The sequence below is a fragment of the Watersipora subatra genome, chromosome 9 (assembly GCF_963576615.1).
Source record: "Watersipora subatra chromosome 9, tzWatSuba1.1, whole genome shotgun sequence".
Classification (NCBI taxonomy): domain Eukaryota; kingdom Metazoa; phylum Bryozoa; class Gymnolaemata; order Cheilostomatida; family Watersiporidae; genus Watersipora; species Watersipora subatra.
In genome coordinates this window covers 7,020,016-7,031,087 of record NC_088716.1, presented here as the reverse complement: position 1 = coordinate 7,031,087, position 11,072 = coordinate 7,020,016, and positions in this window count along the sequence as shown.

The window sequence follows — 11,072 nt, the reverse complement described above, 5'->3', positions numbered from 1 at the left end:
AGCAATTCTCAAGATTTGATCTAGAGACATTTTTCTCACCTGTAATGTATCTGTGAGAGTATCTGTGGGTACCGCTAGGAGGTGTCACTGTAAGGCCGGATGGTTTGGGGAGTTTGAGCAGTACTACATTTCTATGTTACTTCTAAACGATTCGGGCAGTCCAGCATAGGCTGATTGGACTAATCACTTAATTTCAGTTGTGAGTTCCTCTAGAGAGGTTTAGGTTCCTTATTTAAAACGTTCAACTCTGTTCGGGCTTGTCGGGGATATAGTCCAAATTGGGCTCGGATGGCTTTGAAGCTTGCCGCTATCCCGACTGCCTGGCTGCAGGAATCTACAGGTGCAGTGTACTGGCCCCCTCAGCCCACCTATTTGTAATGGTAATTTCTCTAAATCTGGTAATGAAGTATTCCGGGTCTCTGACGCCATTATACTCAAGTGTTTTAAACTGGGAGGCCGGTTTTGGGTTCCGACCTAATCTGAAAAGTTGCCCAATGACGTGAGCTAGTCGGTCTGTGTCCCGGCCTACACTCCATGCCCTCTTTTGATACATGACTTGAGCAAAAATCCGAGTGAGGGTGACCGTTATAGATGATCATGGCCTGACTTGGAGTACTTAAATCTTTTTTGGTAGTATCGAGCGCCTTACAGAGTGGGGGATGGGGGTGGTTGGCATAGTGCCAGCCATCAACTTTTCTCTGGAGTGCTGATTAACTTGATACGTTTAAAACACCAAGTTTCTCTACGAATAGGGCGGGATAGCCGTACAGCTATCTTGGCCAGATTTGGAACCCTAGGTGGTTGCCGTACTACTCCGGTTTCCCTCTACTGAGGTCTGCCGAAGTTTGGTTTCTAAGTTTCTAGATGGTGCCTTCCGAGTCTGGCGAAATTCTACTGTTGCCACCGGTGTAAAGGAATTTGCCTGCCTTCACTGGGCACGATCTAGATTATTAATTAAAGAGAAGAGAATGCGCATAGTTTCTTTTAATTTTACTATCAAAGGAAATTTCACTAGCCAAGGAGTGTACGGCTAATTGCTCTGCCCAACTGAGTGAGCGCCCTCTTTTATAAACAATAGACTTGCCGGTCCCGGCTTACAGAACCGAGTGAAAACATGTAAGATTAGTAATTAACAAAGTTGCTAAACCGTTGTCATGTTATAATACAGCAATAGCAAAAACATAATAGCGATATAATATAGGGACATAGAATAATGGTATAATAAAAAGAACAACACAGCATGCAAGATATAACATAAAATATATTTAAACGAATTACAATGTCATGGCCGGGCGTCCAACACACAACTACAATAATAATTTAGACAGGAAACATTAGATAAGGATATACAGGTCATGTGTGAACCTTCTGTGCTTTCGAAGGTGTGAATTATGTACATTTTTTGTTGCCAACATGTAATATAGTTTAAATACTGCATTCCCTATGAATACATTTTCTTTTTTACTCACCTAGTTCTTCTGTTCTGACAGAAATGTAGTATTTACTACTGAAGTCTTTGTTGTTAGTAGCTCTGATAGTAATATTATAGTCAGTCAGAGCCTTGAGGTCTCTGATAACATTGTTTGTAGAATAAATCCTTTCTGGAACCTTATACTGCAGAGGATTTAAAGAGGCACAGTGCGCTTGAACATTCTGAAATTGTCATAAAACTTGTTAGTAACCAGCCTTAAATTTAGAGCATATACAGGCTAATTTCACGCTTTAGATACTTATATATTTTGAAAAACACTTCTTTTCAGATTGTAAAAAAAAACATTATATTAGCAAACACAGTACAATGAATGTATAGCCTGTTGCGCTGAATGTTATTGCACCAAAAAACTCAAAACGATTAAAATATTTATAGTGTGATATTTACATCAGGTGTGTTGTCACTCTAAAGTTAATCTGACTAGTAAATTATCTTACCTCGACAGTTAAAGTAATTTTTCTTCTCTTTCTATCAGAGTCATAATCTTCAACCACTGTAGGAGTTGCAGTAAAAGCGGGAGCTGTCAAATAGTGATTGTTTGATACTTTATGTACAATACACTACTCACTGACTGGCTGTACCATGGAATATTTTGCTCACATATGCATAACATATGCCATTATTTCATGACTTTGGATTAACATTTTTAGCTAGCTTTAAGCTAAATTTGTAGACTAGAAAAAAAATGTTTAAACTCACATAGACAGCTAGATTTTCAACTAATAAAAAGCTGTAGTAGGCAATTAATTACACAGAAATAAACTAAGACTTAAAGTTTGATTGTTACCCTTGCAACACCAGGCATCATATAATTATAATAACCTATAAATGCAAATAAATTATAATAATAAACTATAACTATCTAAGTTCTTTCTTGTTTGCTTGTCTATCTGTCTGTCCATGTGCCAGTTAGACCGATTGAAGTCTAGCAATGAAATGTCTGCTTCACAGATGGTTGGATCTTGAAACATGCATGTTTGAAAACCATTAACTTAAACCACTAAATACGATTGTTCAAGTGACTTTAGCCAAGAATGGCTGTGATGACATTTATTACATCAGGTAAAATCCTTACTCCTACACTAAAGCACTTGTGGTTATAAACTTATTTGACTGTTACGCCTACCAACTATAAAACTGGCATCAATCATGGCTGCTGTTGCGGTAAACATGTAGACTTTCAGCTCATGATCTAAATTATTGAAATTCATTACATAATTATTTAATTATCCAAGCATTGCTAGGAATTCATCTAGTAAACCAATATTTTATGTAAAATAAGTGTTCTAGTTTTGTAGGCTAAATTCTATAAATACACATAAGCCGTGTGCAGCACATGTTATTAATGCAAGTTCAATCTAATCAAACTTGACCTGTTAATTGATTTATGTTACATTGAAGTCTAAGCTAGATTTGTATTATAACATATACATGTTAAAATACTGTCAAGCCTCGGTCCTAACATTTAATTTCTTTTATTAAATCTTTGGTTTGCTTTAAACAAAATAATTACGGCATAGCTAATATATTCCATGAGATCCTGCATATATTTTTGCTCAATCTGAATAGAGAGAAAATTGTAGATATTTAGAAAAGTACCTATCACCTAACCCATCACACTAAAATAAACTAATTACGTAATACCAACTAAAAAGTAAATATGAAGTCCTAATTTTTACATCCGTGTCTGTGCATCTTTTATCTGCGCAAAAAGCATCTAATAAAAACTAATGGATCGTCTCCTTGATAAAATCTGTGATAATAATTTACTTGGTTTATTTTACTTTGAACTAGAGTTATGTACATTAATGTGGTTGAAATAAAACTGTATTGTTTTGACTAATCAAGTTTTTGGACATTCAGAGTCACCAAAAATTTGTAACGTTTACATATACTCCATAAACCATATCAAAAGTTTTTCACTCAATAACCTTTTTATAACTTCACAATTTTTTACTTGCACATAGAGGTGTAGTTGTCTTTGTTTGAGAATTACCCGATTGACCAGTATCATTGCTGATCACTAGATTAATTATGGTGCATAAAATAAATAGTTCAGCCATTTTTTTATTTGCACTATGTAATAAAGTAAAAAAACTGAGACATGCAAATGTTGCAACTGTGATCAACACACCATTGGTGCAACAGTGTGTGGTAATACCTAACATACAGATATGTTTATTGCTTAACCAATATTTCAAACAAGCATGTGTAATTTCACTAAGCCTGAATTTGCTCACCTGCACATAGAGTGGTAGTTGCTTCCTTCTGAGAATAACCCCAACCAGCAGCATTCTTTGCTCTGAGTTGACACTCAGCGTTGCTGTATGGTTGATAATCACATATATTTTTTTTAACGAAGCTTCCGACGTCATTCCAGTTACTATCACCATTGTTACATTTATACTGTAAGTATTTGATAGACTCAGTGAAATTGTGTCTAATATCACCAGTAAATACTTTGCCAGCATTAGCAGAGCAAAAAAAGGACTGTTCAGTTTTAAATAAGAGAAAACTAGACACCTGTAGCGGTATGTTAAACATGCCATATGGATTAATCACTGCACTTAATAACAATTTAATGTAAGCAATAACGTATAAAATTTACCAATAAATCTCAAAAGTGTTATAGCAGAGCTGAATATATGATGCTTTTTTAGCTTCAATAACAACTGCTAACAAAAAGAATGTGCTCATGTATTGTAATAATATGATATGTACATGAGAAAACTATAGTTATGTCTGCTTAGTTTTCAGAATCAATGCAATTGCAATAATCAATGCACTTGCAGCATTAAAATCTTATTTAGTTTGATTCTCAAAATCACTAGTCTTTGAGTTTATTAGAACTATCTTAGCTAAGAAAAAACTTCCACTAAGAGGAGCAATTTTGTCACCAGCAGTGGCTTTTCAAGGATGCTATTTTCAATGTTCTTCTTATCACTTGCTATTTAAGAGATAAACATGATATAACTTCATACTTCTGTGCATACATGCCTTGGTACTTCTATGCACACATAAAGGTATCAAGGCATTATTGCATTTGAAAATAATAAATAGGCATCATTTTCCTCAACTTTATTTTAACTTGGTATTGCAGTTAAACAGTTCAACTCAAAATGTGTTTTGTTTCAGATCAATTCGTGGTTAGTTTGCTTAAGACTTTGATTATTCAAAGTGAAGCATGGTCAACCATTTTAATGTGCAATGAATTCATCATCTGCAACATAATTTAATTAAGTTTTTTTTAGGTTACAGACCTTATGATTATCTTCAGATATAAAAGTTACATTTCAGTTATTTGCATCTAAACATGGAAAGCTTTTGTGGTAAAAAACCTCTGACCTTTCTTTAGCTTAAAGGACCTGAGTACCTGATACAGAGTTATGTTTCCTCCAGGGAAATCTGATTCAACGCTAGAAAAGTTGACACAGTAAGGACTTGTGGCGGTCAAAGATGGTTGAACAGATATAAACTGGGGGTCTACAAGTAAGAACAAATGCTTGCAATGAGAGAACAACTAAAGAAAATAGATGCAAACAGAAAATGGATAATTGAGAGTGAAAACTACAATTGATTTCAGAGCTCTTTTTGCTGAATTGAAGAGCGAATTTTAAATGTTCACATTATTTGACTTGAATGTAGAAATTAAGCAACTTCAAAAAGCTTTGCATAGGCTTGTGTTGTTTCATAGAAATAGCTTATTACACACAATAAACTTCCCTCTACTGTTCTCAACCTGGGTTTCTGAGATACCCACATACATGTATGATGAGTGGCAAATATAATTTGATTGTAAATGCAGAACAATTATCATAAAAACATTGACAAATATATGATTAACATAAAACTGGAAGTAGAATAGCAGTAGGTGTGGGTGTTCTGATAAGTTATGTTGACTTATGTTTCCAAATAGATGTTCCATGATGAAAGTTGCACTTTTGTTCTTGTTTGCTTGTTTCTATTACAGTATTTAGGACAAAGCAAACTTAAATAGTTGCAAATATAAATTGTTTCATAGCGGCCATATACATGTATGTAGCAATAAAAACTAATTTGTGCAGTAGCGTTTAGAACATTTTTTTCACTGCTATATAAGAAATATTGCGGCAACGTCCTAAAATGTAACAAGAGAAATCTTGCAATTCTAAAAAATAAATATTAAGTACATCGTAAAACTGTTTGTTTGTGAGTGAGAGTCAAATGTGCATCAGTGTGTACCAACATTTACAATATTCATTCCATTCTTGAAATCACTTAGTCTATGTCATTACTATAAGATAAACAAATCAAACCCATTAGAAACCTGAAATTACCCTAGCACTGTCAGTCAAGGAATCAAATTACACATAACTTTATGTTTGCTCATTTTTTCGTAAAGCAAGTGACAAGCCATATAGTCTCAAAAATATATTTCCTAATCTATTTTAGACGCTTTAGTTGCATTTATAACTAATTTTAACAAATAGTAAGTCACTAAAAAGGGAAATGTTTAGATTTGTTGTCAATAGCTACTTATATTATGCTCCGCACAGCCTTCTTATGCATAACCTCAGGTTCAGTCTCAAGAGTTTTGTTTGGTTACTAAACTTACTCAGAGCTCCAGATGTTCCACTTTTACTTCTGAACTCAGATGAACCAATACTATTTTCAGCTCTAACAGCAAACTCGTACTCTTCTGCTCCATCAACATAGAATACTGCAGTTGTTGTTGTCTGTTTAACTGTTAGTGTGCCTTTATTAATTTGGTAGCGATAGTTTAATTCATCCTTGCAGTTGGCTCTGCTTGGCGGCTAAAATATGAATTTACTGTATCTAAATATTATGGTGTTCAGTACAATAGTTTATTTGTAAATTATACATCAATTGTATTGAGAAAACTAAAAATAATATTCTCATGTTTCATTAGTTTAATTAAATGGAGCAAAAACATATTTAATATGTATCTATAACTTTAGTTTTTAATGTATAATTTGACAAAAATATACATACTGATGATTTTTTAACTATATTTTACACAAGCCAACCCTTACCTACACACATGAGCATGTCCTTGCAAGTGGCCACTTGCTGGTGTCTAAAATTTTATTTTGAACATTCTAAGGAGGTAAATAAATTATGAAGTAAATAATCTTGTCTTACCTGTCTTACAACATTTTATAATTTTAGGACTGGTAAAGTTTACTAGGTAAGAATTACCTGCCAATATGTAGTGTACTTCCATCTCTGTCTACCACTATTCTGAGTTTTTGTAGGCGTGAAGGTAATTGCTCCTGGTGGTTCAGGAACTATATGAATAAATAGATGCAAAATTTAAGAAGGCGATATCTATAGTAATGTTTAAAAACTCTCAGCTTGTAATGACAAGTCTTTTGACCTGTTTTCAAAACATGCAACTACATTATTTGAGAAACTCAGAAAATATAACGAGTAGTATTTAAACACGTTAATAAACTGTGCTGGTAATTTATCATTGTTTAGTACAGCATTTGCAATTAATAAAATACTCCCATAGAAAAATGATGTAAGATTTATTTTATCAACTTATAGGTTTTGTGTTTCCTGTAGAGTTTAATTGGATCACTTTAAAAAAAATCTCAATAGGGCAACAACTTTGACTTTGATCAAAAAAATTATAGTACATCTAAAATTAAAAATTTGACCTTGCACATACTCAGGTGAACAAGCTGTCGCTGTCTTTTGAGGTGCCAACTTGATGAACAATGTGATGATGATTTACTTGATGATTAATGTGCCTATACAGTTTTCAGCTTCATAAAATAAAATTTATTCATTAGTGATTGTCTGTTACAAAAGATTTTGATAATAGAATGATATGTAAAATGTTAAGCATTTAATGATATGGCCTTATCTAATTTGCAGATTTCTTTAGAGAATTAAACTTTTTTGTGAAACGGTGTGAATATAAGCGTTTGGGGTCTGCTTGGATAAAGTCATCATTTGAAATTTTATAACCACCGTACCCTGTAAAACCCGATCTGTGACGAGTCGTACACCGTTAGTCGTTTGATAAAACAGTGGCAATGGCACATATTCAAAGAAAGTAGTAGTCAGCATATAACTATTTATGCCCAGTGCCTGTCTATAACAAAACCCAGGATAAGACTTATAGCGAAATACCCGTAAAGTTAGTGCATTTGTTATAAATGTACAAACTCAAAGAAAAATTGTTAAACGGCTCAAATTTATAATCCGGAAATGAAACATGCATACAAACAGATTTTTTGCAGACATAAACTAACATATGCTTTCGGAAAGATATTTTTTCAAACGTGTAAAAAGGAATTTGATGAGTCATGCCTATTTTCATTCCCAACCAAAAGCATCTTAATTTTAATCCCATGACCAAACCACAGCAAAGCGATTGTTTGGGAGCTTTATGTTGAATGCATATGTGCACACAACTCCAGAAAACTATTCGTCAAAAGCCGTTACCAAACCCTTGTACCAAAAGCCCATCAAAAAAGTTAACCATTGTTGTGGAGAGTAGTTTAAGTACAATAATGATAAAAAACCCATATAAACATATTTAATTATGTTACCAAGTTTTTGAAAAGTTGACGCAATATCCTAAAACTAATCTATCTGATCAGATTTTACGTAAATAGACAGATTAATTTGGCCTAAAATTGCCATAAAAACTTGACAAGCCCTTTTTAATCAAAATTAAGACTGGCCAATGAAACGCCGATTAGGTCGTGCGACAGAGAGTATAATCATTAGGTCGTGCGCATTTCACGAGAAAAATGTGCACATTGTTCAATTGCCAAAGGTTTCTGTAATTAACGTAGATGTACTAAAAAGTCATTGTTTCTTTTTTGCCAATTTTAAAGTTAACTCTTAAATTTTGGATACTTATAATGAGTACTTCAGTATTCCGACTAATGTCCAAAGTGGTGAAAGTAAAGGAAGTGACCATGATGTTTTTCTAACGACTCTTATAAGATTATTACAATATTTCATTGTTACAATAATTTTTCGATTTTATAAGATTATTATAGGATTTAGTTATAAGCATAATCATTTGAATTTATAGGATCGAAGTATATAGTGACTGATGGTGTGCAATATATGTTAGTAGTTTTCTAAATAGTTTGTTGATGATACTGCGGCTGTGCCCAGTATTGCGGTACTGCCAAACCGTTTTCAATATCCGAAAAATTAAGTAATACGCCTACATTTTATTATAGATATACAATTATTTCTATGACAACCAGCTCAAATCTGTTTAGATTTTTAAAATCAGCATAATCTTTTAGATATAAATACATAAATCTAAATAAATATCGCAACTTCTCGATATCGGTTGCTAAGACCAATGATATACAGCCCCCCCTCACCCCGCCTGTGTATATTACACAACAGCTGGCCATTTTACTTCTAATATTTCATTTCTCCTATTGAAACAGAAGATATATAAGCATATAATCTTTTCCTTTCATCATTGCTGTTTATTGTACCTTATAACACCCGGTACATTACAGCTACTATTGCCACTACCATTGCAGTTCTCCTATGGCACTGCAGTGATATTTGACTGCTAATATTGCATTTTTCAACCGGCAGTACCTTTGTTTTCATTATCACTTTGATCATGGGTTGTATAGCAGGGGAATTTCTAATACAAAAATGGTTATTTTTCTATAAAAAGCTAAAATTTATATAGATCTTCACTCCTGACTACTGGTTCATGTAAAATTCTGCTAATTGGGCAATTCATGCAATAAAATAAAACATTTGGCTAAGTTAGAAATTATATAAATGCATAAAAACTGGAAGAGTTGAAAATAATTCAACATATTTTTTTTTGTTTTCAACCAAAAACTCTACAAAGTAAGAGTAAAAGTAACTTTAAAACATTACTGGCGTTGAAATGTAGGTAGCTAGCAACGTTAGCTCACAACGCCAAACTGAAATTAAGTACAGCACAGTATTCAAGAGTTGGCAGTATTGGCCTTACGAGTTACTTCTACATCGGTTCATTAAATCTTTATTAGCTACTTATTATTTTTTTGTAGGCCTCATAAACAACCTCTGCCTTTGCGCCTTGCTTTTACAGAATAACCTCTCATTCTTATTGTTTTGACGTTTAATATCTTTTGCTGGTTTAAAAGGTAGACTATAAATCGATTTTCAGTGAACGATTTGATGGTTAGAAAACTTGCCGTGACCATTACTACAAGATATTTGCTCACACTGTCTTTTACTGAGTCTAATTTGTATAGACATCTACTACACTGCCAAAATATGCTTGCTCTGTTATGTATGACTAATATCAGTCTAACTATATTGTGTTAAACTTGCTGTAGAAGTTACTATTGCGTCTAATTTTAAACCAGTAATTCCTGATGTCATCTGCAAAAAAGCAAATGCTATAAACTGCAATAATCAAGACAACAAGTGTCATTGTCGTGATACAACACTACTATTTTATATACTATTGTAAACTATTACTTTTATATACAATTTTATTATAGTAATACTCATTTTTATTGATTAGCTGGTTTTGACAGCTAAATTTTTAATAATTACTATGCTGATAACCATGAAAATAATCACAGGAATTATGGTTGTAGTGATGATAACAAGAATAATGATTTCATTAGGAATAATAGTAATAGGGGTAATTTGGCCAAAAATCTATTTATGTATTCAAACAATCTTAAAAGATTGACTGAAATGATGGCTAAGTGATCAGACCTGTGCATAGGAAACGTGTAAGATACACTCAGAAACAAGTGACAACACGGAGTTGGAGATGAATGAGGCGAGGTGCCCTAAAAAGGGAGACTGAAAGCTTTTTTTGTGGCAGATAAAAGTGAATGAATGCTCACAAACAATAGGAAAACTCTAATGGAGAAATCAAGCCGCAGCTTAAAATACAGGCTACGTAAAAAATGAATGAAACTTTCGCATGCTTAGTTGAAAAATCGGCAAAAATTGAACACACAAAAAATAAATAGTGACATTCCGCAGTAGCGGCGGCAGTACATTGAAACATGTACAAAGAACACAGACTGACATATTTTAAAAGGTGAGCACTTTGCAAAAGCAAAGTGCTCACACAGTGAGTGAAAACAATGAGGTTAATTTACTCAAAGGTTTTCATTTATTTGCCAATAAAGTGATCGAAGCATAGAAAACTAGACTTGGCCTTTGTTGATGAAGTGCACAAGGAGTGCTTGATTATAAAGATAGCTATAACGGGCATTGAAAGAGTGTAGACAAAAAAACAGACATCAAAAAGTATAGAAAACTAGGTTTCAATATCAGTAAATCGTAATAAGTAAGACCAAAGGTGGTAGCCATAGTTATTAGAACTCTCAAAACAGTAAGTAGCAAAATGATCAAACCTGACATATCCTACCTTACTAAAGTAGAAGCCTTTCAAAAAATACAAAAAATGCCGACTCTAAGGCTAGCAAAAACTTGGAGAGTAGCTGTACAGCAGAAGAAAACAGTGACGGTAATTTAACTTTTAACCATAGGTAGACTATAAATGTATACTATGTAAAGCAAGAGATGAAAATCTTAAACAACTCACTGGTAAATGTTTACA